The following is a 27,233-nucleotide window of genomic DNA, read 5'->3' on the forward strand; positions in this document are numbered from 1 at the left end:
TGTGTGGCTATATATAGTTCATGAAGTTATAAAGAAGGGATAAAAAGTTAGATCTTACCAGGTGCAACATAACCATATGTGCCTGCAAGCGTTGTGCAATTGGACGAGCCTGGCTTGAGAAGCTTAGCTATTCCAATATCGGAAACACAAGTGATCACGCCCAACTATGCCTTATAAAAAGGACCCTGCGGACGTTGCAAATATAACCTGAGTATTCTGCCCAGAGTCGAATCCACAAAGAGTTAACCTATCAATCACTATCTTTAGACCCACTAAACTCTTGAGAACCAATTTCCCCAAACGTTTGAATCACAGTAGATGGTGTCTTCATTGCAAGTAAATAAACAGTTGTAAACTAAGGATGCTAAGGTTGTAAACAATAATGAGAAAACGCTAAGGTAATGACTTCCCTTATTGATGGAATCCCTTCTGTTTATGCTTCATACAAATTGACCAACACCTCTCTATCAATCATGAACGCTCATCTTACCGTAAATCTCTCCCGAGTAATCACAGTAATATACTCAATGCACTCTCCTGAGATACACTAGCTAGCTCTAATTAACACGGTTCACTTTAGATTGCACTCAAGACTTCGTTATCCCTAATCCCGCCTTTAAACCCATAGTTATAGATCCCTCTTATGCTTTGGGAGTGATGTTGTTCAACAATAACCTAAATATGCACTCCCTCCCGAGTTATGCACACTAAATAGGCACAACTAATTGAGGATCCTGTCAATTAACTACAACATGCACAAAGTTGAACAAATAAAGATTGAGACTAGCAATTTGTATTCACATAAACAAGAAGTTCATCCCCCAATAGGTTCCATCAAAACCTTAGACAAAGGATTTAGCTACTCATAACTATGGGTAAATAAACTAAAATAACATTCATCATAAAACTTGCAAAAAAAATCAAAGAAAAGAAGAAAGATGTTTTGGGTGATCTCTCACAATTGTTTTTCCTTGCCAAAATACTCTCCAAATCAATACATGCCTCTCTTGGGCGAAGTCTAATGTTTAAAATAGGGTTTTGGGCTAAAAATATCGTGTTTTGCACTTTAGTCCCTGAAGTTCTCCGCCTCCGCCGCGGTTCTGCCGCGGTCGCGGCCAAACATGCTCTCTGATTCTCACTTTGTCTGTAGCCATCTTTTACCTCGGTCGCGGTGGAACCGCGACAGCCCTCTTTCAGTTCTGACTTGAGCTGTTTTGTGTGGTTTACTTGACGGAATTTTACGATCGGCCTCTTTTTCTCCATATTTGGTCCCAAAAGTACTTCAAAACCTTCTCTGGTCATATATAACCTGCAAAGCATGAAAAACACTAATAAGAGCAATTTGTTATCACTTTTATCATCCAAACTATACAAGAAGGTGGTTATCTAGGGCCTAATTATAGTTAAATTCACCCATTATCAACACCCCACACTTAAACCTTTGCTCGTCCTCGAGCAAGTTAAACCACACTTCTAGGCCTAATCGTTCGATGCATTACCCAATTTTTTTTTATGCCACACTCGCCATTATGAAGGAACAACCTAAGCAGTGCAACAGTCACGCCTCAGATGAAGACTCTAACACCATGACACACTCATGCTCACTCTAGTTACTCTAACAGAGGTGAAAACTCACCTTTTCTTCCTGAGTCACATGCCCTCACATCATAATTCTGAGAGAAGTTCCACACACATAAAATTCAAGCAACAAGGAACCAAAGATAGGAAGAATTCACTCACTCTCAGCAAAGAACATTCACATGCCACACAGACACACCATAAGCTTGCCCCTAGTGTAGTACTCTACTAATCGAGCTATTCAGTCAAAGATCAAGAGGTCTTTATTTGGTTGTAATGTAGGCTAAGGGACGGGTAGGATATATTTGGATATAGTGACTAGCCTGCCTAAGCACTTTTACTACACACTTCCTTTTATTTCAATTTTCATGCTCAGCCCACTCGTTCTTCCACATTTTAGTTCATAGGTGACCCCCACTTTTCTTTAGGTGCAATTGTTTTTTTTTCTTTTTTTTTTTGAGACTTTTACAAATCCATTGCACCATTCAAGTATTTCTTTCCTGATTCCCCTTTTTCCTACTTCCTTACCACCCCACACTTTGACTTTTGTATGTTCTTTAGTAATTCAAGTGCTTCTAGGAGGTACAGGTTCAAACAGTCAAACTATTCAAACACAGGGATATAGGTCATTATAGGGTTATCAAAGAACAGGCTTCAGGCTCAAAGGGGTTAACTATGGCAATATATACAGGTGGATTCACAAATATACAGGCTACACAAAGAAATGCCTCAATCATCTCTAAAACCAAATAGCTTCTATTTCGCTTTGCAAACACACAGGGCAAGTTTTAGGTATCACATGCAAGCACATAATACAAGTAATAGCTCACACACGCTTGGCATGTAACTCATTCCGAATCAGTTTATCAACACACTCATACGAGCGTTCAAGTAAGACAGGATGTGCAAAATTAAGGCATAGATTTACGAGTCTACAAACGAGCCTAGACGTCGCACCCTCATGTTCGTTTTTGTTATTCTCAGGTGTGTACATCAAGGGTTGCATTCTAGCCTTCACCCATTTTGGTCCTAAAACTACAAACGAAAAATCTACCTAACCCGGTTCAAGAAAAGCCCTTGGAAAAGAACCGTGGTCAAAAGAAAAACCAAGGGAAAATTACTACACTACCTAAAAAAGAAAAAAGAAAATAAAATAAAGAAACTACATGGACTACTTCCCTCAAGAGTACTGTCCAAGTGGTCCGTCCTCAGGAAGAGTCCTCTACATTTTTTTTAAATCTGACTTTGACCCTCAAGAGACCCGTCGACAAGTGTCCGTCGTTGGGCCAAGTCAGTTACTTCTATTGTGAGTATAGTCAATTATACACAACAACACCAATCAAATACTACAGCATACACCATGTCTATATACACTAGAATACATTACCCGAGCAAGTCTCCCACCCCACACTTAAAAATTATAGCATGTCCCCATGTCATATCAAAAATAATGAGCAGAAGGGTAAGAAGACTTCCCTGAGCCTCAATCAGAGTCGGAGATGGTGTTGGGGTCCACATGGCAAGCTCTCCCCAAAGCACGGAACCAGGACATAAACCGGCTCTCAGACCTGGCCTGCCGCTGAGACATGGCATCCATACACGTGTGTAGGCCCTCCACCGAGGTGCGGAGATCCGCGACCTCTTCCTCCATAGTACGCAACATAGGCTGGGTGGACTGTGATCTGGATAAGTCTACCCCAGCATGGGGGCGCCGAGAGAGTCCGACACTGTTATAGGATCTCCTGGATGGTGCCATGGGAGCCGGGTCATCATCCTCATCATTGATCTGAATGGTGGTGCGTGCACTCCTGCCCACTCTGATGCCCGAAGCTTTGAAAGCTGCTTTAGGGGGCAACGCTCCATCAGTAGGATTGGTGGGGACATTCTTCAGCAGGCACAATGTAGTCACCAGGGAGGGGAAGTAGAATCCCTTTGACCTCAGCGGGGACCGTATGATCATTTCATCACCAATAAGTCTTGCCGCATCAAAATCTTTCTTTGTGACGAAGCACCACGTCAAGAGGGCTCTTTGGAAGTTCACTTCAGTCGTGTTGCCTAAGGGCAAGAACTGCCTGCAAATGACAGTGAGCCAACATTTAGCCAAATGGGTGAATGAATTGGAGTTCAGGGTGATATGGTCACGTATCCAGATTGGTGGCCCCCCTGCGCAGAGTGCATCTGTCATAATATCCTAAGTGACTCCTGGTGTGTCCTGGTAATAGTCGACGTCACCAGCAAACCGGGGCAGCCGCAACACTTGTTGAATAGTTTCAACTGAGGCATCTACCCATTTGTCCCGCATAGTCACCTCCCGCAACGTATGTGATGGGCAGTTCACGTAGAACTCTCTTACAAGCATCTTGTTCACCGTTTCAGGTTCATCAAATAAGAACTCCATTTCCCTCCGCCGGATTTCCTCATACATCTCCTCCTTTTCTGCACGGAGGGCTGCCCTGTCAATCGGAATCTCAGGGATGAAGCTCTTTGAGGCCTTGGCATGAAAGTCGTCCTCTGCCAATTCTGATTCGAACCGTGAGGCATTATATGTAGGCTGTTGGGACGTGCCTGCCAATCTCTTTTGCTTCTTACGAGCCATATGACCTGCAAAGAATACAAGAGAACCATCAAATATATCCTACATGCGCCAGCCAGATGGTTACTCAGACATCACCACCCGATGGAACCAAATAATATCCCCCATTTATTTCATTCATACACTATGCCAAACCCCCCAACTAGTGAGGTGTTCCAGGTTACAACCTCCATAATGGCCCCACAACTTTCTTACAAATTCTGGCATACAACACCCCCACACTTACTCCCTCAAGTGATTCACGTTAAATATAACACCATCATTCACCAAATACAACACCACCACAACCTAGGATATGCACAAAATGCCTCAAAATAGCAACACAAGCCCCAAATTTTCGGCCAAAATGGGCCATCCACCAAACTACACCGCAAAAATTATTTCTAGGCCTCCAAATCATCTAAACAACCCCCACAATCGAAGTATAAGAAAGACCCAACCATTTTAGCACCAAACAAATCCACAAGCAGCAAATACAACAATAAAAACAGAGAAGAAGCAAAAATTGAAAGAAAATCTACACTATTCCTACCTAGGGTTTACCTAAACTAGTTTAGACTAAATTACACTAATTAGAAGAAGAAATAGAATCAAAAAGAAGAGAACACTTACTTGATGAAGGTTGGAAGGGGTGGGTAGTGGTGAGAGGAGGTGTGGAGAAGATAACAATGGCGGGTTTTTTCTTTTTTTTTGGGAGTGAGGGAGGGATTTGAGAGAGAAAGAGAAGAGAGGATTTGGGTTTTATTTTGGGGGGCGTTCTGTTTCTGAATAGGGAGGGGGAATAATTGTTTTGGGGTGGGTGCAGGGTTAGGTGAATTAGAAAGGGGGGTGAATTAAAATAAAAAAATTCTACATACCTGGGCCCAACGAGGTCTACCGCGGTTCTACCACGGTCGCGGTTGAAACACGGTGAACGAAGTTCAGAAGGGGTCTCTGACCGCGGTTTGACCGGTGGAACCGCGGTCTGGGCAGTTGCCTGATTTTTTTGATTTTTTTTTCATATAATGTGTTACACTTACAACAATTTCGTGGGTTGCCTCCCACGCAGCGCCTGATTTAACGTCGCGGCACGACGCAGGATGAGCGCATTTAAGGCTCGCTCGACCTCTATGGTTCAGTCAGGTGCAGCTCAAACACTTCCTTTTTCTCACTCATGCCCACATATGGCTTCAATCTTTGACCATTGACTCTGAATGTACGAGAGTCATTCTCTGTGGCAATCTCAATAGCTCCTGAAGGGAAAACTTCAACTACTCGAAATGGTCCAGACCATCGTGACTTAAGTTTACCTGGGAATAGACGTAGTCTTGAGTTGTATAGCAATACCATGTCCCCGGGTTTGAAATTTCTCTCAACAATGTTCTGGTCGTGCAGCCTCTTCATTCTCTCCTTGTACAATTTTGTGCTCTCAAAAGCAAGATATCTGAACTCCTCGAGCTCATGCAATTCAGTGACTCTTGACGTGCCCGCAACTTCCATGTCTAAGTTTAGCTGTTTCAATGCCCACCACGCTTTATGTTCAAGTTCCACTGGCAGGTGGCAGGCCTTCCCAAACACCAACTTGTATGGTACATACCAATTGGAGTTTTGAAGGCAGTTCTGTAAGCCCAGAGTGCATCATCTAGCTTCCTCACCCAATCAGTTCTTGTGGCATTCACAATTTTGGTTAACACACTCTTGATTTCTCTGTTGGACACTTCAACCTATCCACTAGTTTGCGGGTGGTAAGGAGTAGCCACCTTGTGGCGCACATCGTACTTAGCAAGGAACTTTTCAAAGGCCCTGTTGCAGAAATGAGTGCCTCCATCACTGATAATTGCTCGTGGTGTCCCAAAGCGGGTGAATATGTTCTTCTTTAGAAATCCCACCACCACTTTTGCATCATTGGTGGGTAACGCCGCAGCTTCCACCCATTTGGACACATAGTCTACAGCAACAATAATGTACTTATTGCCATAGGAGCTGACGAAGGGACCCATGAAGTCAATCCCCCATACGTCAAACACTTCCACCTCTTGAATTGGGTTCATGGGCATCTCGTGGCGTCGGGAAATGTTCTCGGTCCACTGACATTCATTGCAGTCCTTCACCCATAGGTGCGCATCTTTAAACACTGTCGGCTAGAAGAATCCAACCTCTAGCACCTTTGCCACTGTCCTAACCCCTCCAAAGTGTCCACCATACGCCGATGCGTGACAAGCCTGCAAAACAGAAAATTGCTCTATCTCGGGGACGCATCTCCAGATCATATTATCAAGGCATATTCTAAACAAATAAGGTTGATCCCAGTAATACTGGCGGCTTTCATGAAAAAATCTTTTCCTTTGGACCGATGAAAGGTCGTGAGGAACTATACCACTGGCCAGGTAATTAGCAAAGTCTGCGTACCATGGCGCTTCCTGATGAGTGGTGGCGAGCAGCTGCTCGTCTGGAAAAGTTTTCAGTATTTCCTCAACCTCAACTACATTTTCAGCTCCCTCAAGTCGTGATAGATGATCAGCGACTTGATTCTCAGTGCCCTTACGGTCACGAATCTCAAGATAGAACTCTTGCAATAGCAACACCCAACGAATCAGGCGTGGCTTAGATTCTTTCTTTTCTATTAAGTACCTGAGAGCTACATGGTCAGTATATACAATTACCTTGGACCCTATCAGGTAGGATCAGAACTTGTCAAACGCGAACACTACAACCAACATCTCCTTTTCAGTCACAGTGTAGTTCAACTGGGCTCCACTCAACATTCTACTAGCATAGTAGATTGGGTGCATCAGTTTGTCTTTCCGCTGGCCCAACACTGCTCCCACTGCATAGTCACTGGCATCACACATTAGTTCGAACGGTTGCTCCCAGTTGGGGGCAACAATGATGGGTGTTGTAAGCACGTGATTTTTGCCCTATATGAGAATTACTCCCAAAAAATCCAAAAATAAAATGATTTTTCTTTGGTGTGCAATTTTGTGATATTTTGTGATATTTTCAATAATTATTTGTATTTGTCTATGCGTGTTTATTTGCTAAATTAATAAAAAATACAAAAATATGTCGCATGTAGGATTTAATCCTACAATTGTTAGTAATTAAATTTGTTTTACAAAAATTAAAAATTACAAAAATAGGCATCGTTTGCATTTTAGCATTTAATGTCCAAATATACAATTTTATGCTTGATTATTACTTAATTGTGCGTTAATTGTTATTGGGAGTTAATTTGCACTTTTATAACTTAATTTAGTTCTTAATAATAAGTTAAGTATTTTTATAATTTAGTTTTAGAGAAATAAAAGAAGAAAAGAAAGCAAAAATATAAAGAAAGTCGGAATTAGGCCTCTTCTTCAATTTCAAGTCACAGGCCCAAAAATTGGCCCAATCTTCCCTACGACCCAGTCCATTTCGAACTGGGTCGACCCAGTCCATAACCCAAAAGACTCAAACCCCTTTTGTCTTACATTTTACAAAAAAAACAAAACAAAACAAATTGAAGAAAACCCTAAAAAATTTGCAAAAATCATCCGCCACCCTCCTATCTTCTTCTTCTTCCTCAAGTTCCAAGTTGCCCTCCCATGTCCGCCCGTCGACCACCCTTCGTCCAATAGTTGACGCAGCAACAAAGCTGCTCTCCGACCACCCATGGCTACATCGTCTTCATCTCCTTCTTCTTCGTCAGAAATTCCTAGCCCTATCCGCCATTGACGAAGCTCGTCGAGCTCAAGCTTGAGCTCGACGCTCATGGCTGACCATGCTGCTTCTGTTTCAACCAAACGACCTCTGAACGCGACCGAACTGCTGCTGCTCGCGCAGCTGCTTCAGCCACCTTACGTCCAAACGCTACTGTCACCGTTGCTTCTTCATTACTGCCTCGTCCAGCTCGAGTTGGCTTCAGCTGGGTTGATGCTGCTGCGACGCTGCTTCTTCCCCTCCAGCTTCACGTCGAGCTGCTCGTCACTGCTGCTCACGTTTCCGCCATGGACGAGCAAGCTTTGATGCTGCCATGGCCAGCTGCGGGCTGCTGCTCCTTTCCCTCCATCTTCTTCATTTTGTCGAAGGTCTTCCGTTGAGTCGTAGCCCGGGCAGATTTGTTTACAATCGAGTTCGTCGTTGATTCACCTCCGGTTAGTTGTTTTTGAGTTTTATTTTTGTCCATATTTTTGTTTGATATTTCTCAAAGTTAAAATCGTTAAATATTTGATTCTTGTTTTGTTCGTTGTTCATCGTTGAAATAATTTTCTAGTTTGTTCATGTGTTTTGTTGATTTTAATTTTCAGATTCAAATGGTAAATTAATTAAGTTTTTTTTCATGTTTATTTCATGTTTGTATTGTTGTTAGAATAAATATTTGTTAGTGTGATGTTTGTTAGATTCAAATTGAAATTTAATTGATTATTTCTTCAATTTGTTTCATGTGTTTATGTATTTTTAGAAATTGTTAATATTGTTAAGTTCAAGTTTAAGTTCATAATTGTTTCTAACAACAAATCTTGTTATTTGTCTAAAAAAAGAATTTAGTTTTGTTGAAGGAAATATATTGATTTAATCGTTTGAATCCGTCATTCTTGTTGTTTAATATAGATTTAATTCATGTTCATACTTTGTTTGATTGTTCTTGAATCCGAAATTTGTATAGCTTGATTTCTTGTTTACCATTTGTGATTATTTCTTGAATTTGTCTCATAAAGTTTAATATAGGAATTGTTGGTTGTAATGTTGTTAGAATTGATTTTAAATTCAATATGATTGAATTTAGAAATCTAAATATACTTGTTTGTTGTTGTTGAATCCGAAAATAGGATTGTTTGTTGCTAAAATATTGTTCAATCAAATTTTAGTTGTTCTTTGTTGTTCAATTTGTGTTCATGTGATTTGTTGTTGAAATGTTGTTGAAATCATGTTCATGTGCTTTGTTGTTGAAATGTTGAAGAAATCATGTTCATGAAATTTGTTGTTTGAACATTGTTAGAAATTAATCATATTGTCTATATTTTGGTTAAGTTTGATTAATTGATGTGTTATAGCTGATGGGTAGTTTGGTAATTTATAGTACTTTCGGGGGTAAAATAGTAATTTGCAATAGGGTCGGAGGGGTAGTTTAGGAATTGTACATTTTGTAATTGTTTATTTGAAGCATGGGGGACAAAATGAAATGGGGTGGGTTGTGATATGGTTATTTAATATAAAGGGGGACAAGACAAAATGTAGTGGGGGGAATCTTGTATTATTTTAAGTGAAGCATGGGGGACAAAATATAATGGGGTGGTGTAATATGTTTATTTAATGTAATGAGGATGAGTGGGAAGATAATGGGTTGGGTAGAGAAAAAGTATTGATTTTAATTAATTGAAAGATTTATGGGATGGGTTATAAGAAGTCTTGAAATCAGAATAAGACAGACAAGAAAAAATACACATACAGATAGAGAGAAAAAAAACGGACAGAGAATAGAAGAGAGAAAAAAGGGTTGAACATTTAAGAGAAAGAAAAATTCCGAAAAATATTTAAGCTTTCAAAATAAAAATAAAAACTAAAAAATCTTCTGCTTTCTTTCTTTGTTTGAAATTAGTATTAATGGTTGTTGTTTCATTCAAAGCTTAAAGCTTTTCTTTTTGGGATTACTACTCCACCGGTCTGTTACTGGGTTGTTACTGTTGCTAGGCAGTTGTTGCTGTTGTACTGTTATTACTGCTGCTGATTCTCATCTTCATTTTCTTTTGCTTCTAATATCAGGTATATATTTTAGACTCATGTTGTGGAAAGCTTCAACATTGCCAAATAAATGAAGTTCGGAATTATAATTATGTCTTTTACTCGTTTAAATCTATTAGTTTAAATTTCAGTTTTGTTTCAGCTGGTTAATATAGTAGCTTACATTTGATGTGAGAACTGTTAGTTAATCATCCTTTGAAATTCGCATAAGCTTTGTAATAATGTTATTTATTTCAGAATTTCATTAAGTATAGCTATATTCAAATTATAAGATAGGGAACATGGCAGAAAGCTAGCCATTAATTAAATCTTATGATATTGTTGGCTAAATATGGAATAGTATGGAAGTATCAAGAAACTACATTACTAGCATATTTTGTCACAAAAGTCCGATTTTATTTAAAGCTAGATTGATGAAATTAGTATGTTGTTCGTACATGGCGTGATAACAGTTACATGTATAACCATAAGTGAAAGGTGAGTTGATATAATTCGTTACGAGTTTAGAATATTAGGAATGGTTCAAACGTACAACTATATTGCATGTGATGCAATTTTATTGAATCAATTTGTGTAATAGTTCTCTTTCTTATCAACTTGATTCTTATCTACCATTGTAAACAAATTAACCAAACAATTATAACTTTGGACTAAAAACAAGTATATGAGAAGGATATGGGATTTATAAGCACGAATTGCAACATTTTATGTCAAGGATATGTAGAAATAGAGTTCACATTAAATATAACAATAAAAATTCTTCAGAAACTATTAATTTGTTTATCAAATTAATTCATTTTTCCAGTTTTATATGCGATTCGATTTTTGATATATTAATGTTGTATCCACGATAAAAATGGTAGTATTTTTAGTTACATGTTGTTTGTTTCTTTTTCATATTATTAATTCTTTAAAATTTGAATAGTTTTGAGGTATATAATTCATACGCGTAAAATAAGACTTGTAGCAACGCCTAATAAATTTTGAATTCTTTGTCAAGAAATTTGGTGGCATCCCAATCGGTGATTCTCCATGACTCTTACATTTTAAAAATAGATGGATGCACTAAACATTTGTAGAGAATTTATATTACTGTTAAGAATATTTGCATAATTAAGGATGCGTTCGCGTGACTTGATTATACTTCTAAAGGCAATTCGGATTATGCGTTCGCGCAACTTCGAGCAAATTTTTATTAAAAAGAGATTCGTCGGAGGATCTTAAATTAATTTCATAAAACCCGAGATGTGCGGTTCACTACTTAATCATACAAAAAGTGTGAATGTTCTTGATTTTATTTAAAACACAATTTCGAAAAAATAATTATTTTATAATAAATATATTATCAATATCATTGTGTACACGTACGCGTGACACGATTTTTCACGTTAAAAAATATATAATATATAAAACGAATACACGTACGCGTGATTCGATTCGAAGAAGGGTCTTTAATTATAAACAATCTAAACAGAAGCGGTAACAAAATCATGCAATAAAAATGTAAAATCGAGATAATTAAGCCAAGAATAAAAACAGTTAAGCGACCGTGCTAGAACCACGGAATTCGGAAATGCCTAACACCTTCTTCCAGATTAACAGAATTCCTTACTCAGGATTTCTGGTTCGCAGAATAATAAACAGAGTCATATTCTCCTCGATTCAGGGATTAAAATTGGTGACTTGGGACGCCTTAAAATTCCCAAGTGGCGACTCTGAAACAAACAAACAAATCCTGTTTCGACTGTCCTTTAATTGGAGAAAACTCCCTTGCACCCTCGCGGGGGCGAAAAGAGGAGGTGCGACAGCTCTGGCGACTCTGCTGGGGATCGAACCCAAAACCACTGGTTCAGGGTTCAAGAATTCGAGCTTAAAATAACTGTTATAGTTGGCTTTATTTATTATCTGATTTTTACATGATATATGCTTAATGTGCTAAATGATGCTTTTACCGCTTTAATATTATCTGAATTGTGTATATAAAACTGCTACGAAACCCTTCTTCTTTCTGAGTCTTCTGAATTTATGGTGTACACGTGCGCGTGGCCCACCTTTCTGTTAGAAGTCATACCAAATAAGACGAAGTTGGGACAAGTAACTAGGCCGGGCAGACTTTCGTGCTCCCGGTACGTTGCCCCCATTTTGGCTCAAGCTGTCCACTTGGGTAAGCCAGGGCTAGAACAATATGCCTCAGGTTTTTCACTTAGAATAACTCAGCTACATGCCGGATCCCTAGTAGGAACGTTTGTTTGCATCACGTGCATTTGACTTTGGAGGCTCAACACAGGGGTTGGGTCTGTCTAGGACAGGTGTACCAAAAATGAAAATGACCATCCTGATGCATCGTACTTGCTACTATTTGCGCCTTTATTTGATTCGGACTTGTGTGTTGACTGACTTTTGAATATCAGGAATAATATTTTGAAATTGAAAAAAAAAGAAAAAGAAATAGCGGTTAGGGAATTGATTGTTTATTTTTGAAAAAAAAAATCCAATGCCTAAATATTGTCAAAACTCTGCCGAAATTTCGAAGAAAAATGAAAACAAAATGTTTTATTAGTTTGTTTTACTAAAAAGCAAAGGAAAAATAGAAGGACAATAAAAAAGTCGTTGTTCTGTCTTGTTTTTTTTTCAAAAAAAAAAAATAGAAAAAATATATAGTTTGTCTTGCCATGAAAATGAAAATAAAAAAAGTCTTATTTTTTAAAAATGTTTTTTTTTGTTATTTATTTGTTTATGAAAATGCAAAAAAATTTAAAAAATAAAAAGAGTCTTACATTATTTGTCACACATATATATATATAAGTCCAAAAAGTTTTTCTTTATTTCCAAAATATATATGTATATCTTTATTAGTTGCAAAAAATATTTGTCTTGCCAAAAGTCTAGAAAAGTTTTTTTAGACCCCCAATTTTCAAAACAAAAAAAATTCAAAAATATTTTTCATTATTGACTTCTTTAGAAAGTTTTTTTTAAATTATTTAAAAAAAATAATAAAATAAAAAATCCGAAAATATTTTGATTCTTCTTTCAAAATTGAAAAGAAAATTCAAAATTCAAAAAAAAAATATTTTCAGAAGCATTTCTTTGATTAAAGGTAAAATTCGGAAAAATATTTTCTTTTTTCTTTAGAATAAGAAAAAAAACAAACGAAAAGTCAGAAAAAATATCTTAGAAGTCTTTCTTTTAAAAAGAAAATAAAAAAAAAACTTCCTTTCTTCTTTTAAAGTAGTTCTTTCACAAATTCAAAAAAAAAAAAGTTAGTTCATTTACTTATTCTTGATCTGCCCGAACTACGCGGGTTTGATTCTCACCGGATGTGAGATACGTAGGCAACCCTCATCGGGTCCAACCCCCCTTTTTTTGCTAAAATAGCCAAAAACCAATAAATAAATAAAAAACGTGTCAAAAGTTTTTCATAAATAAGTCGGACGGTGTCCAGCCTCCCCTTTTGCTAAAAAAAAATATGTCAAATTTTAGTTTTGTCATAAAGAAGTCGGGTGACGCTGTTTTGTCAAGACATAGCCGAATGTTCCCTAAAAGGACGCCGGAAGGCTGACTTTGCATAAACAGCTACCTTTTGGGTCATGTTTAGGATTTTGGTCCAGTTGACCCACACAGTCTTAAAAATCTTCGTCCCCGAGGCACTAAAGGGACGTGTTTGCAACACTAGGTTTTTATTGTAATTTTTTTTAAAAAAAAACAAAGAGTCAACAGTCAGGTGAATACCGTTTGGATTTTTGGTCAAAATAAGCCGAGCCAGCTTCGACCGCGTCTTAAACCGTTCTTGCCGAAATAGCCTCAGAGTATCTTTCAGTTGTCGAAAGACTATTTTCGTAAAAGAACGGACAAGTTTGTAAAATGTCATAAAATAATCCTCCCCGGCCTCAAAATTCATGTGAAATTTGGAAGGGGCCACATTTGCAAAAATAGTCGTTTGGTTGCATTTGTCAAACGGGGAAAGGAAGCTGGCCTTTTTGTTTCAAGGTTATAGATCTTTAATTAGAATATGTGGGTTGTTTGATTTTCGAGTTCGTAGGTCATCTTCAAACTTTTGAAACCCAGTTTATTTTTAAAAATTGAAAAAAATGATTAGTATTGTTTATCTTTTATTGGTCCGAACTACGCAAGGTCTGATTCATGCGGGGGCATGATACGTAGGCAATCTCTATAAGATTCGACCACCACAATAAAATATATATAAGAAAATAAAATAAAATAAAAGTGAATAAAATTTTCAAGAAAACTGGGACGACACAAGCAGTCGCGCAAATGCATAATAGAAAGGGGATATTTGTCTAGGAGCATTGCATCTCAACGTGTAATTATATATGTGTTAAATTCTCAAAACTAACAAGTTTGTTCATTTCCAGAATTCAAGCAGTTAGTTTCTCTAAAGAGTATACTGGCATATTATCATTATCACACGAGATCAAAAGGACCAATACCCGAAAGTATGTCTATCCCAGATGTTGACACAGGTATTGAGCTAGAGGAGATGGATGTCGGGAAAATGAAAGAAGAGATGTTTAAACTCAAGCAGCAAATGGCTGAGATGTACCAAGCCTGGTCTACAGGACAGTTACCCCCATCTTACCCAACTAACCCTGCTCCATCAATGACCCAAACTCAGGATAATATTACCACTGAATTATCCCCAAATTTCCCCATTTACCAACACTACCAAGGAACCACCTCTCAGACACCGCAGTCTCCACCTCCGAAACCAGTTTCATACTTTCCTCCACCTGTGACTCCTGTTTTCGTAGCACCTCCCCCGGCTACATTCCACAAATCTCCTAGTGAGCCTACATTCCAGGCCCAGGACAACCAATATTACCCCCCGGAGCCCACCCTCAAAGCCTCCGAAATCCATTCAACTACTCCTCGTTTTGACCTCCCAACCGAAAGTGACAAGCCAGCCAAAAATGCTGAACAAGAAGAGATGTTCAGGAAGGTCAAAAGTCTAGAACAATCTTTCCGAGACATGCGAGGGTTAGGTGGGCAAGTCAGTGTAGCATACAAGGATTTGTGCTTGTTCCCAAATGTACAATTACCAGTTGGCTTCAAGATGCCTAAATTTGACCTATACAATGGGCACGGCGACCCAGTAGCCCACTTAAGGGGTTTCTGCAGCAAGATGCGAGGAGCTGGGGGAAAAGACAAATTATTGATGGCTTACTTCAGTCAAAGTTTAAGCGGATCAGCTTTGGAGTGGTATACACGCCAGGACCATGGGAGATGGAACACCTGGGATGACCTAGCACAGGCATTCGCACACCATTTCCAATACAATCTGGAAATCATCCCAGATCGACTATCTTTGACAAAATTTGAGAAAAAACACAATGAAAGTTTCAGAGAGTATGGCTTCCGGTGGAGAGAACAGGCAGCAAGAGTGGATCCTCCTATGAAGGAGAGTGAAATGGTAGACTACTTCCTCCAAGCCTTGGAACCAACTTACTATGCCCATTTGGTTTCAGCGGTAGGGAAATCATTCAACAAGGTAGTGAAGATGGGAGGTATGGTGGAAGAAGGCCTCAAGACAAATAAAATTATGAGCTATTCAGCAATTAAGGCAGCTACTCAAGCTATTCAAGGCGGGGTAGGAGAAATCGGAAGAACGAAGAGAGAGGAAGCAGCGGTAGTTGATTCAGGAATTTGGTTGGGACCCAGAGGTTCACCGCCTTACTATAATCAATAACGACCTCGCCAATCAACTTACCACCACAATTCATCCCAACACTACTATCACCCTTCGGAGCCTCATTCTTCCATTAACCAAGCCCAAACATACACTCAGCCTCCGGTTCGCTCGCAATGGCGCGCGCCGGCTCCCCAGAACACACATACACCACTGCAAAACACCTATTCACCACCAAGAGCCTACAAGAACCCTCCAGGGGCAGGTTTCCGGGGAAATCAGGCTTTCAGAAATGAAAGAATACAAAGAACATTCACTGAGTTGGGGGAAACCTATATTGCCGTGTTCCACAAATTAAGGCAGTTAGGCTTGTTGAGTCCTGTTGAGCCCAGATTGCCAAATCCCCTTCCCAAAAATATGGACCACTCGGTAAGCTGTGAGTATTGTTCGGGGGCTCCCGGACATGATACCGAGAAATGTTGGAAGTTGAAACATGCAGTACAGAATCTTATTGACACCAACAAGATTGAGGTTCAGACACCAGAGGCACCCAACATCAATCAGAACCCGTTGCCGGCACACCTTGAAACCCACATGATTGAGCTAATGCACGAAGGAGGGAAGCTAAAGAAACCCTCACAAACAGTGATAATGATCCGTGTCGGTTCAAAAGAAATGTTAACCAGTGGGAAAGCGGTGGTATAGTTGGAAAAGGTGGATGACAAGCCAGTTATGGTGTTGGGAAAAGGGTCCAACGAGGCATATGTGCAGTTTGTGGGGTTGAAAGCAAAAATCAACAATTGAATGGCTACTCCTCTTCCTATACGAAGGGAGTCTTGGTAGTGGGCTCTGATTTTCTTTTTTTTTGTTGTTTGGATTATTCCAGGGTTGTAATCCAGATCTTTCTTGTGCTCGCCAAAGTGTGAAACCTTGCTATCCCGTATTTTAATAAAGTGAAAGTTTTTTTTCCTCATTCCTTATTTTGTTTTAATTTTTCTTCTTATTTTTCTCTTCTGAACAGTTCTCTTTCTACTGGTTCTAATGACATGGCATGCACGACGGATCTTCAACCTAGTCTAAAAAAATCAATCAATCTGATTTCGAACTTATAGTACAAGATTGTGATGATAAGTCGGAATACGATAAGGATGAAGCCTTCGGAAAAATTAACAGAGAGTTGAGCCAATTTGAAAAAAAAAAGAGCCCAACTCAAATGACACGGAAGCCGTCAATCTAGGGGATGTGGATGACATCAGGGAAGCTAAGATAATCGTCCACATGGAACCAAACATCAGGGAAGAACTAATCAAAGCACTTACTGAATTCAAAACCTTTTGCATGGTCATACGACGACATGCCGGGCTTAAGCACCAATCTAGTGGTTCAAAAATTGCCCACTGACCCGGCATTACCCCCCGTCCAGCAAAATTGAGGAAGTTTAAAACCAACGTGAGTGTGAAGATTAAGGAAGAAGTGACCAAACAACTGAATACTAAGGTTATTCGGGCCGCTCGATATACTGATTGGTGGGCTAATGTGGTGCCAGTGTAAAAAAAAATGAATGAAAAAAAAAATGAAAAAAAAATCCGAGGTGTGTGTTGATTATCGCAATCTAAACAGAGCAAGCCCGATGACGCTTTATGATCAACAGATATCGAAGGGAAATGCGTCGACATGGCTATCAATTCTGACGCAGTTAAGAGATATTATGTTTTCTCGTAATTGTAATTGTTGTTTGTTTGTACTTAGCATTTATCAGAGAATGAAATGACAGAGGCAATTCTTTCTTCTATCCCAAACACTTTGACCTTTGCTTCCCCTTTTGAGCCTTATTTACTCTTTCATACCCCTCTTTTGGAATCAGTATTGAAAATGAAAAAAAAAGTAATAAGAACAAAAGAAAAGTCACAAAAAAAACAAAGGAATTGGGAACTACGTTTGACCTGATTCCTCAAAGAAGGATACGTAGGCGCCTCACGGCTCGGTCATAGTGTAACATAGTGTGCATAAGGTAACATAGTGTGACAAAATAAAAATCCCCGATCAAGAAAAACTGGGGCAGAAGTTGGCGCTTGTAATTTTGTCAAGAAAGTTTGATTCCAAGAGTTGTACTATTTTACCCCTAAAAATTATTTTTGAACTTTGGATACCCCCTTCTACTTTCAGCCATACACAAAAACCCCTATTGATGTCCAAAAAAGACCTCCCGATCAGTATCTGAGAAGTGCTAAGTCAATTCAAATGGAAGTCGGGAATAACACTCTGATCCCCAGCAAAGAAGAAGATCATAAGCTGAAAATGAATTGATAGCCGAAAGAATCCCCAACAGAGAGAGTCATATCGGCAGCACTTCAATCCCCAGCTGAAAAATAAAATAAAATGAGAAAGTCTTATCGGTGAAAACCTTCAGAGGCACCATAAGGCGACGGGAGTTGAGAGAAATGAGAGAGTCTTATTAGTGAAAACCTCTCGAAGGGCACTATGAGGCGACAAGACAAGATTGGCGGGAAGGATCCGCATTTGGCAAAGAGTTGAGTGCCTGTTTATCCCCAGCAACATGAGGCCGTCTGGAAGTTTGATTGATACAAATAGACTGGGTTGATTAATCCGGAATGCGCGACATGATCGTTGGAATCGGTTATATCATTCAGATAAGTTCTTTTCTTTCCTTTTCCCTAGCATTTGTTCAGAAAGACTTCTTCTTCTTCTATTTTTTGAAATCATCACTTTTTCATTTCTTGGTTTAAAAAACTTTACCTTCCCAGCAGTTTGTTTTTGAAAAGGATTTTCAGAGCTTACTACCAGTTGCCAAAATGATGCAAAGCAAAATGCGAATAGGACACGCCAAAGACAAGGCGATAAAGAGAAAAGAAGTTGGTCGCAAGACCAAATGATGAAAGGGGCCTAGATCCCAATAGAACCAAATTTCCAAGGGAAGTTAGAGAAAAACAGGAAAACAACAGTTGAGAAAATTGTGGACCTAATTCCAAGAGGGCCCCTGGCAGATCATCGAGATGTAGGAGCATCCCCGACAGATTTTCGACCAAGTTCCAAGAGGGTTGGACAACATAGAGTGGGGAAGGGAGAAAGGGAAAAACCATCCCAGTAGGAGTATCATAACCAACCACCGGGTTTTTAAACTAACAAATTTTGTTTGGTTTGAAACAGGTAGAGGGAGTGGCAGTGAAGACCATAAGGGAAAATGCAAACTGGGGTAGAAAATTTTCTTTTCAGTTAGAAAATTTTCTGGAAATCAGGTACCCATTTGGGGAAGAATAAAGATAGCACCAAGGAAGTGGTCTTTAAACCAGGGTTGCCCCCAACATAATAAGCTTCCAATGGAGGAAGTTGATCCCCAGCAGACAGAACAAAGGGATGACATTTGTGCTCAGAAAAGCAAAGAGCCATTATCCTCCCCAGCAGCTTCCAGAAGAATGAAGCATCGATTTGAAGGGATAAAATTCCCCAGCAGCGTTATCCTCAACAACGTTATCCCAAGAAGATAACACTTTTATCCCCAGCAGTGTTAAGAAAAAAAAACAACAAAAAAAAAGAAAAAAAGAAAAAAATGAATTTGAAGGAGGGAGAACAAGGAAGAGCAATGAAAGAAACATCAATCAGGCATCCACCTGGAGAACAAGGAAGAGAAATGGAAGTATTAGCAGTCAGGCGTCCACCTGGAGAACAAGGAAGAACAGTTGAAGTATTAGTAATCAGGCATCCACCTGGAGAACAAGGAAGAACAGTTGAAATATCAGAAGTCAGGCGTCCACCTGGAGAACAAGGAAAAGCACCAAAACTGGGGCAGAAGATTTTCTGCCATTGTCGAAAATTTTCTCGGAGGAACGAGGAAATCAATTCAAGTTTTAAGAGATAGCAAGACAACACGATTCGAAGAAAAACAGTCGGAGGTAAGACAATTCCAAGATGTTTTGGGTTCATCCGCCCTCGAATAGGATATTTGGGTTCATCCGCCCTCGAATAGGATATTTTGGGTTCATCCGCCCTCGAATAGGATATTTTGGGTTCATCCGCCCTCGAATAGGATATTTTGGGTTCATCCGCCCTCGAATAGGATATTTTGGGTTCATCCGCCCTCGAATAGGATATTTTGGGTTCATCCGCCCTCGAATAGGATATTTTGGGTTCATCCGCCCTCGAATAGGATATAATGGGTTCATCCGCCCTCGAATAGGATATTTTGGGTTCATCCGCCCTCGAATAGGATATTTTGGGTTCATCCGCCCTCGAATAGGATATTTTGGGTTCATCCGCCCTCGAATAGGATATTTTGGGTTCATCCGCCCTCGAATAGGATATTGTTGGGTTCATCCGCCCTCGAATAGGATATTTTGGGTTCATCCGCCCTCGAATAGGATATTTTGGGTTCATCCGCCCTCGAATAGGATATTTTGGGTTAATCCGCCCTCGAATAGGATATTTCGGGTTCATCCGCCCTCGAATAGGATATAATGGGTTCATCCGCCCTCGAATAGGATATTTTGGGTTCATCCGCCCTCGAATAGGATATAATGGGTTCATCCGCCCTCGAATAGGATATAATGGGTTCATCCGCCCTCGAATAGGATATAATGGGATCATCCGCCCTCGAATAGGATATTTTGGGTTCATCCGCCCTCGAATAGGATATTTTGGGTTCATCCGCCCTCGAATAGGATATTTTGGGTTCATCCGCCATCGAATAGGATATTTTGGGTTCATCCGCCCTCGAATAGGATATAATGGGTTCATCCGCCACCGAATAGGATATTTTGGGTTCATCCGCCCTCGAATAGGATATATAACGGGTTCATCCGCCCTCGAATAGGATATAATGGGTTCATCCGCCCTCGAATAGGATATTTTGGGTTCATCCGCCCTCGAATAGGATATAATGGGTTCATCCGCCCTCGAATAGGATATAATGGGATCATCCGCCCTCGAATAGGATATTTTGGGTTCATCCGCCCTCGAATAGGATATTTTGGGTTCATCCGCCCTCGAATAGGATATTTTGGGTTCATCCGCCCTCGAATAGGATATTTTGGGTTCATCCGCCCTCGAATAGGATATTTTGGGTTCATCCGCCCTCGAATAGGATATTTCGGGTTCATCCGCCCTCGAATAGGATTTTATTTTAAAGTTGTTGAAGTCAGGAGCCCGCCTGAAGAGAGGAATGACGATTATTTTCAAAGTTGTTGTTGAAGTCAGGAGCCCGCCTGAAGAGAGGAAAGGCGTTTTTAAAAAGTTGTTGAAAATGTTGGGAGACCGCCCAGATAACAGAGGCATACATTTAAAGATCAAGTCAGAGGACAATAAAATAGAGTGTTACAATAGGAATCCCCAGCAGGAAACAATAAAATTCCCCAGCACCGGGAAACAGAAGGTTGCAACAAGAGGTCACAGTACAAACTCAAGTACATGTGTCAAAAGAAGAAAACACTAGAAGAAATGCAAGCATACAAGGAAGCAAGACAACAAAAACAAATTGTACTCTAGCCTAGCTTCTTGTTTTCTTTTAAGCATGGTGTTACAAGGAGATCGGTAAGCAGTGGTAATAGCATGCAACAACAGTAACAATGCAGTCCCATGGTAGTCCCAGCTACCAAAATTTCCCGAACTACATTGACCTGATTCCTGTTTAGCCCAGGATATGTAGGAAACCTTTGAAGCAAAGGATCGGTCAAATCTTTTTCAAAAAATGCTTCAACGGAGTACTCGGATGGGCAAAAATCGCTCGCTTTATCTTTGCACGAAAACCCTTCGTGTGTTCGCGCAAAGAGGGGCAGCTGTAAGCACGTGATTTTTGCCCTATATGAGAATTACTCCCAAAAAATCCAAAAATAAAATGATTTTTCTTTGGTGTGCAATTTTGTGATATTTTGTGATATTTTCAATAATTATTTGTATTTGTCTATGCGTGTTTATTTGCTAAATTAATAAAAAATACAAAAATATGTCGCATGTAGGATTTAATCCTACAATTGTTAGTAATTAAATTTGTTTTACAAAAATTAAAAATTACAAAAATAGGCATCGTTTGCATTTTTAGCATTTAATGTCCAAATATACAATTTTATGCTTGATTATTACTTAATTGTGCGTTAATTGTTATTGGGAGTTAATTTGTGCTTTTATAACTTAATTTAGTTCTTAATAATAAGTTAAGTATTTTTATAATTTAGTTTTAGAGAAATAAAAGAAGAAAAGAAAGCAAAAATATAAAGAAAGTCGGAATTAGGCCTCTTCTTCAATTTCAAGCCACAGGCCCAAAAATTGGCCCAATATTCCCTACGACCCAGTCCATTTCGAACTGGGTCGACCCAGTCTATAACCCAAAAGACTCAAACCCCTTTTGTCTTACATTTTACAAAAAAACAAAACAAAACAAATTGAAGAAAACCCTAAAAAATTTGCAAAAATCATCCGCCACCCTCCTATCTTCTTCTTCTTCCTCAAGTTCCAAGTTGCCCTCCCATGTCCGCCCGTCGACCACCCTTCGTCCAACAGTTGACGCAGCAACAAAGCTGCTCTCCGACCACCCATGGCTACATCGTCTTCATCTCCTTCTTCTTCGTCCGAAATTCCTAGCCCTATCCGCCATTGACGAAGCTCGTCGAGCTCAAGCTTGAGCTCGACGCTCATGGCTGACCATGCTGCTTCTGTTTCAACCAAACGACCTCCGAATGCGACCGAACTGCTGCTGCTCGCGCAGCTGCTTCAGCCACCTTACGTCCAAACGCTGCTGTCACCGTTGCTTCTTCATTACTGCCTCGTCCAGCTCGAGTTGGCTTCAGCTGGGTTGATGCTGCTGCGACGCTGCTTCTTCCCCTCCAGCTTCACATCGAGCTGCTCGTCACTGCTGCTCACGTTTCCGCCATGGACGAGCAAGCTTTGATGCTGCCATGGCCAGCTGCGGGCTGCTGCTCCTTTCCCTCCGTCTTCTTTGTTTTGTCGAAGGTCTTTCGTTGAGTCGAAGCCCGGGAAGATTTGTTTACAATCGAGTTCGTCGTTGATTCACCTCCGGTTAGTTGTTTTTGAGTTTTATTTTTGTCCATATTTTTGTTTGATATTTCTCAAAGTTAAAATCGTTAAATATTTGATTCTTGTTTTGTTCGTTGTTCATCGTTGAAATAATTTTCTAGTTTGTTCATGTGTTTTGTTGATTTTAATTTTCAGATTCAAATGGTAAATTAATTAAGTTGTTTTTCATGTTTATTTCATGTTTGTATTGTTGTTAGAATAAATATTTGTTAGTGTGATGTTTTTTAGATTCAAATTGAAATTTAATTGATTATTTCTTCAATTTGTTTCATGTGTTTATGTATTTTTAGAAATTGTTAATATTGTTAAGTTCAAGTTTAAGTTCATAATTGTTTCTAACAACAAATCTTGTTATTTGTCTAAAAAAAGAATTTAGTTTTGTTGAAGGAAATATATTGATTTAATCGTTTGAATCCGTCATTCTTGTTGTTTAATATAGATTTAATTCATGTTCATACTTTGTTTGATTGTTCTTGAATCCGAAATTTGTATAGCTTGATTTCTTGTTTACCATTTGTGATTATTTCTTGAATTTGTCTCATAAAGTTTAATATAGGAATTGTTGGTTGTAATGTTGTTAGAATTGATTTTAAATTCAATATGATTGAATTTAGAAATCTAAATATACTTGTTTGTTGTTGTTGAATCCGAAAATAGGATTGTTTGTTGCTAAAATATTGTTCAATCAAATTTTAGTTGTTCTTTGTTGTTCAATTTGTGTTCATGTGATTTGTTGTTGAAATGTTGTTGAAATCATGTTCATGTGCTTTGTTGTTGAAATATTGAAGAAATCATGTTCATGAAATTTGTTGTTTGAATATTGTTAGAAATTAATCATATTGTCTATATTTTGGTTAAGTTTGATTAATCGATGTGTTATAGCTGATGGGTAGTCTGGTAATTTATAGTATTTTCGGGGGTAAAATAGTAATTTGCAATAGGGTCGGAGGGGTAGTTTAGAAATTGTACATTTTGTAATTGTTTATTTGAAGCATGAGGGACAAAATAAAATGGGGTGTGTTGTGATATGGTTATTTAATATAAAGGGGGACAAGACAAAATTTAGTGGGGGGAATCTTGTATTATTTTATGTTAGGCATGGGGGACAAAATATAATGGGGTGGTGTGATATGTTTATTTAATGTAATGGGGATGAGTGGGAAGATAATGGGTTGGGTAGAGAAAAAGTATTGATTTTAATTAATTGAAAGATTTATGGGATGGGTTATAAGAAGTCTTGAAATCAGAATAAGACAGACAAGAAAAAATACACATACAGATAGAGAGAAAAAAATCGGACAGAGAATAGAAGAGAGAAAAAAGGGCTGAACATTTAAGAGAAAGAAAAATTCCGAAAAATATTTAAGCTTTCAAAATAAAAATAAAAACTAAAAAATCTTCTGCTTTCTTTCTTTGTTTGAAATTAGTATTAATGGTTGTTGTTTCATTCAAAGCTTAAAGCTTTTGTTTTTGGGATTACTACTCCACCGGTCTGTTACTGGGTTGTTACTGTTGCTGGGCAGTTGTTGCTGTTGTACTGTTATTACTGCTGCTGATTCTCATCTTCATTTTCTTTTGCTTCCAATATCAGGTATATATTTTAGACTCATGTTGTGGAAAGCTTCAACATTGCCAAATAAATGAAGTTCGGAATTATAATTATGTCTTTTACTCGTTTAAATCTATTAGTTTAAATTTCAGTTTTGTTTCAGCTGGTTAATATAGTAGCTTACATTTGATGTGAGAACTGTTAGTTAATCATCCTTTGAAATTCGCATAAGCTTTGTAATAATGTTATTTATTTTAGAATTTCATTAAGTATAGCTATATTCAAATTATAAGATAGGGAACATGGCAGAAAGCTAGCCATTAATTAAATCTTATGATATTGTTGGCTAAATATGGAATAGTATGGAAGTATCAAGAAACTACATTACTAGCATATTTTGTCACAAAAGTCCGATTTTATTTAAAGCTAGATTGATGAAATTTGTATGTTGTTCGTACATGGCGTGATAACAGTTACATGTATAACCATAAGTGAAAGGTGAGTTGATATAATTCGTTACGAGTTTAGAATATTAGGAATAGTTCAAACGTACAACTATATTGCATGTGATGCAATTTTATTGAATCAATTTGTGTAATAGTTCTCTTTCTTATCAACTTGATTCTTATCTACCATTGTAAACAAATTAACCAAACAATTATAACTTTGGACTAAAAACAAGTATATGAGAAGGATATGGGATTTATAAGCACGAATTGCAACATTTTATGTCAAGGATATGTAGAAATAGAGTTCACATTAAATATAACAATAAAAATTCTTCAGAAACTATTAATTTGTTTATCAAATTAATTCATTTTTCCAGTTTTATATGCGATTCGATTTTTGATATATTAATGTTGTATCCACGATAAAAATGGTAGTATTTTTAGTTACATGTTGTTTGTTTCTTTTTCATATCATTAATTCTTTAAAAGTTGAATAGTTTTGAGGTATATAATTCATACGCGTAAAATAAGACTTGTAGCAACGCCTAATAAATTTTGAATTCTTTGTCAAGAAATTTGGTGGCATCCCAATCGGTGATTCTCCATGACTCTTACATTTTAAAAATAGATGGATGCACTAAACATTTGTAGAGAATTTATATTACTGTTAAGAATATTTGCATAATTAAGGATGCGTTCGCGTGACTTGATTATACTTCTAAAGGCAATTCGGATTATGCGTTCGCGCAACTTCGAGCAAATTTTTATTAAAAAGAGATTCGTCGGAGGATCTTAAATTAATTTCATAAAACCCGAGATGTGCGGTTCACTACTTAATCATACAAAAAGTGCGAATGTTCTTGATTTTATTTAAAACACAATTTCGAAAAAATAATTATTTTATAATAAATATATTATCAATATCATTGTGTACACGTACGCGTGACACGATTTTTCACGTTAAAAAATATATAATATATAAAACGAATACACGTACGCGTGATTCGATTCGAAGAAGGGTCTTTAATTATAAACAATCTAAACAGAAGCGGTAACAAAATCATGCAATAAAAATGTAAAATCGAGATAATTAAGCCAAGAATAAAAACAGTTAAGCGACCGTGCTAGAACCACGGAATTCGGAAATGCCTAACACCTTCTTCCGGATTAACAGAATTCCTTACTCAGGATTTCTGGCTCGCAAAATAATAAACAGAGTCATATTCTCCTCGATTCAGGGATTAAAATTGGTGACTTGGGACGCCTTAAAATTCCCAAGTGGCGACTCTGAAACAAACAAACAAATCCTGTTTCGACTGTCCTTTAATTGGAGAAAACTCCCTTGCACCCTTGCGGGGGCGGAAAGAGGAGGTGCGACAGGTGTTGTGACCAGTCTCTTTTTCAACTCCTCAAATGCTACCCTGCAATCATCAGGAAAAAAAACGGGTGATCTTTTTCTAACAACTTACAGAGAAGGTTGGCGATTTTGGAGAAGTCTTTTATGAACCTCCGGTAAAAACCGGCATGTCCAAGGAAGCTTCTGATGGCTTTGACTGAATTTGGTGGAGGCAGCTTTGCTATTACATCAACTTTCGCGCGATCCACCTCTATTCCCTTGCTTGACACCCGGTGCCCCAAGACTATGCCTTCTTGTACCATAAAATGGCACTTCTCCCAGTTCAGAACCAAGTTAGTCTCGATGCACCGTTTCAGCACACGCGTCAGATTTATCAAGCACTCATCAAATGAATTCCCCACCACTGAGAAGTCATTCATGAACACCTCCATTATGTCCTCAACCATGTTAGTGAATATGGCCATCATGCACCATTGGAATGTGGCAGGTGTGTTGCATAGGCCAAAGGGCATCCGTCTAAAGGCATAAATGCCATATGGGCATGTGAAGAAGGTCTTCTCTCTGTCCTCCGGTGCAATGGAGATCTGATTGTACCCTGAGTACCCATCCAAAAAATAGAAGTGTGACCTCCCTGCCAATCTGTCCAACATCTGATCAATGAAGGGAAGTGGGAAGTGGTCTTTTCGGGTGGCTAGATTCAACTTTCGATAGTCCATACAAATTCTTCAGCCTGTGACGGTTCTTGTTGAGATCAATTCATTGTTGTCATTTGTCACAACCGTCATGCCACCCTTTTTAGGAACACATTGCACTGGGCTCACCCAGTTGTTGTTAGAGATTGGGAAAATAATTCCCCCATCCAACCACTTTATCACCTCCTTCTTCACCACTTCCTTCATGTTGGGGTTCAGCCTCCTCTGATGTTCCCTTGAAGGTTTGTGCCACTCTTCTAGTAGAATCTTGTGCATGCAGTAGGCGGGGCTGATCCCCTGATGTCTGCCATGGTCCACCCCATGGCAGTTTTGCACTCCTTTAGTACCTGTAAAAGTTTTTGAACCTGCACATCTAACAAACTAGATGAGATAATAACAGGTAATGTGGAGTCAGGTCCCAGAAATTCATACCTGAGGTGGGCTGGCAATGGCTTTAACTCCAGCTTTGGTGGTTCTTCAATGGATGGCTTAGCTGGAGGAGTTTCTCTCTTTTCTAAGTGCAAGGGCTCAAACTCTAGATTTCTCTCCCAAAACCCTCTACCTTCCAATGCCAACACCCATTCTGCCAAATCCTCACCATTCACTTCATCTAAGTTCATCAAACAT

At 38.7% G+C, this 27,233-nt stretch overlaps 1 pseudogene; it reads right to left on the bottom strand.

Moving 5' to 3' along the window:
- Positions 1-27,233, bottom strand: part of LOC107813157 (uncharacterized) — a 44,646-nt pseudogene that overhangs the window by 752 nt on the left and 16,661 nt on the right.

This window comes from Nicotiana tabacum, chromosome 16 (genome assembly GCF_000715075.1).
Source record: "Nicotiana tabacum cultivar K326 chromosome 16, ASM71507v2, whole genome shotgun sequence".
NCBI lineage: Eukaryota > Viridiplantae > Streptophyta > Magnoliopsida > Solanales > Solanaceae > Nicotiana > Nicotiana tabacum.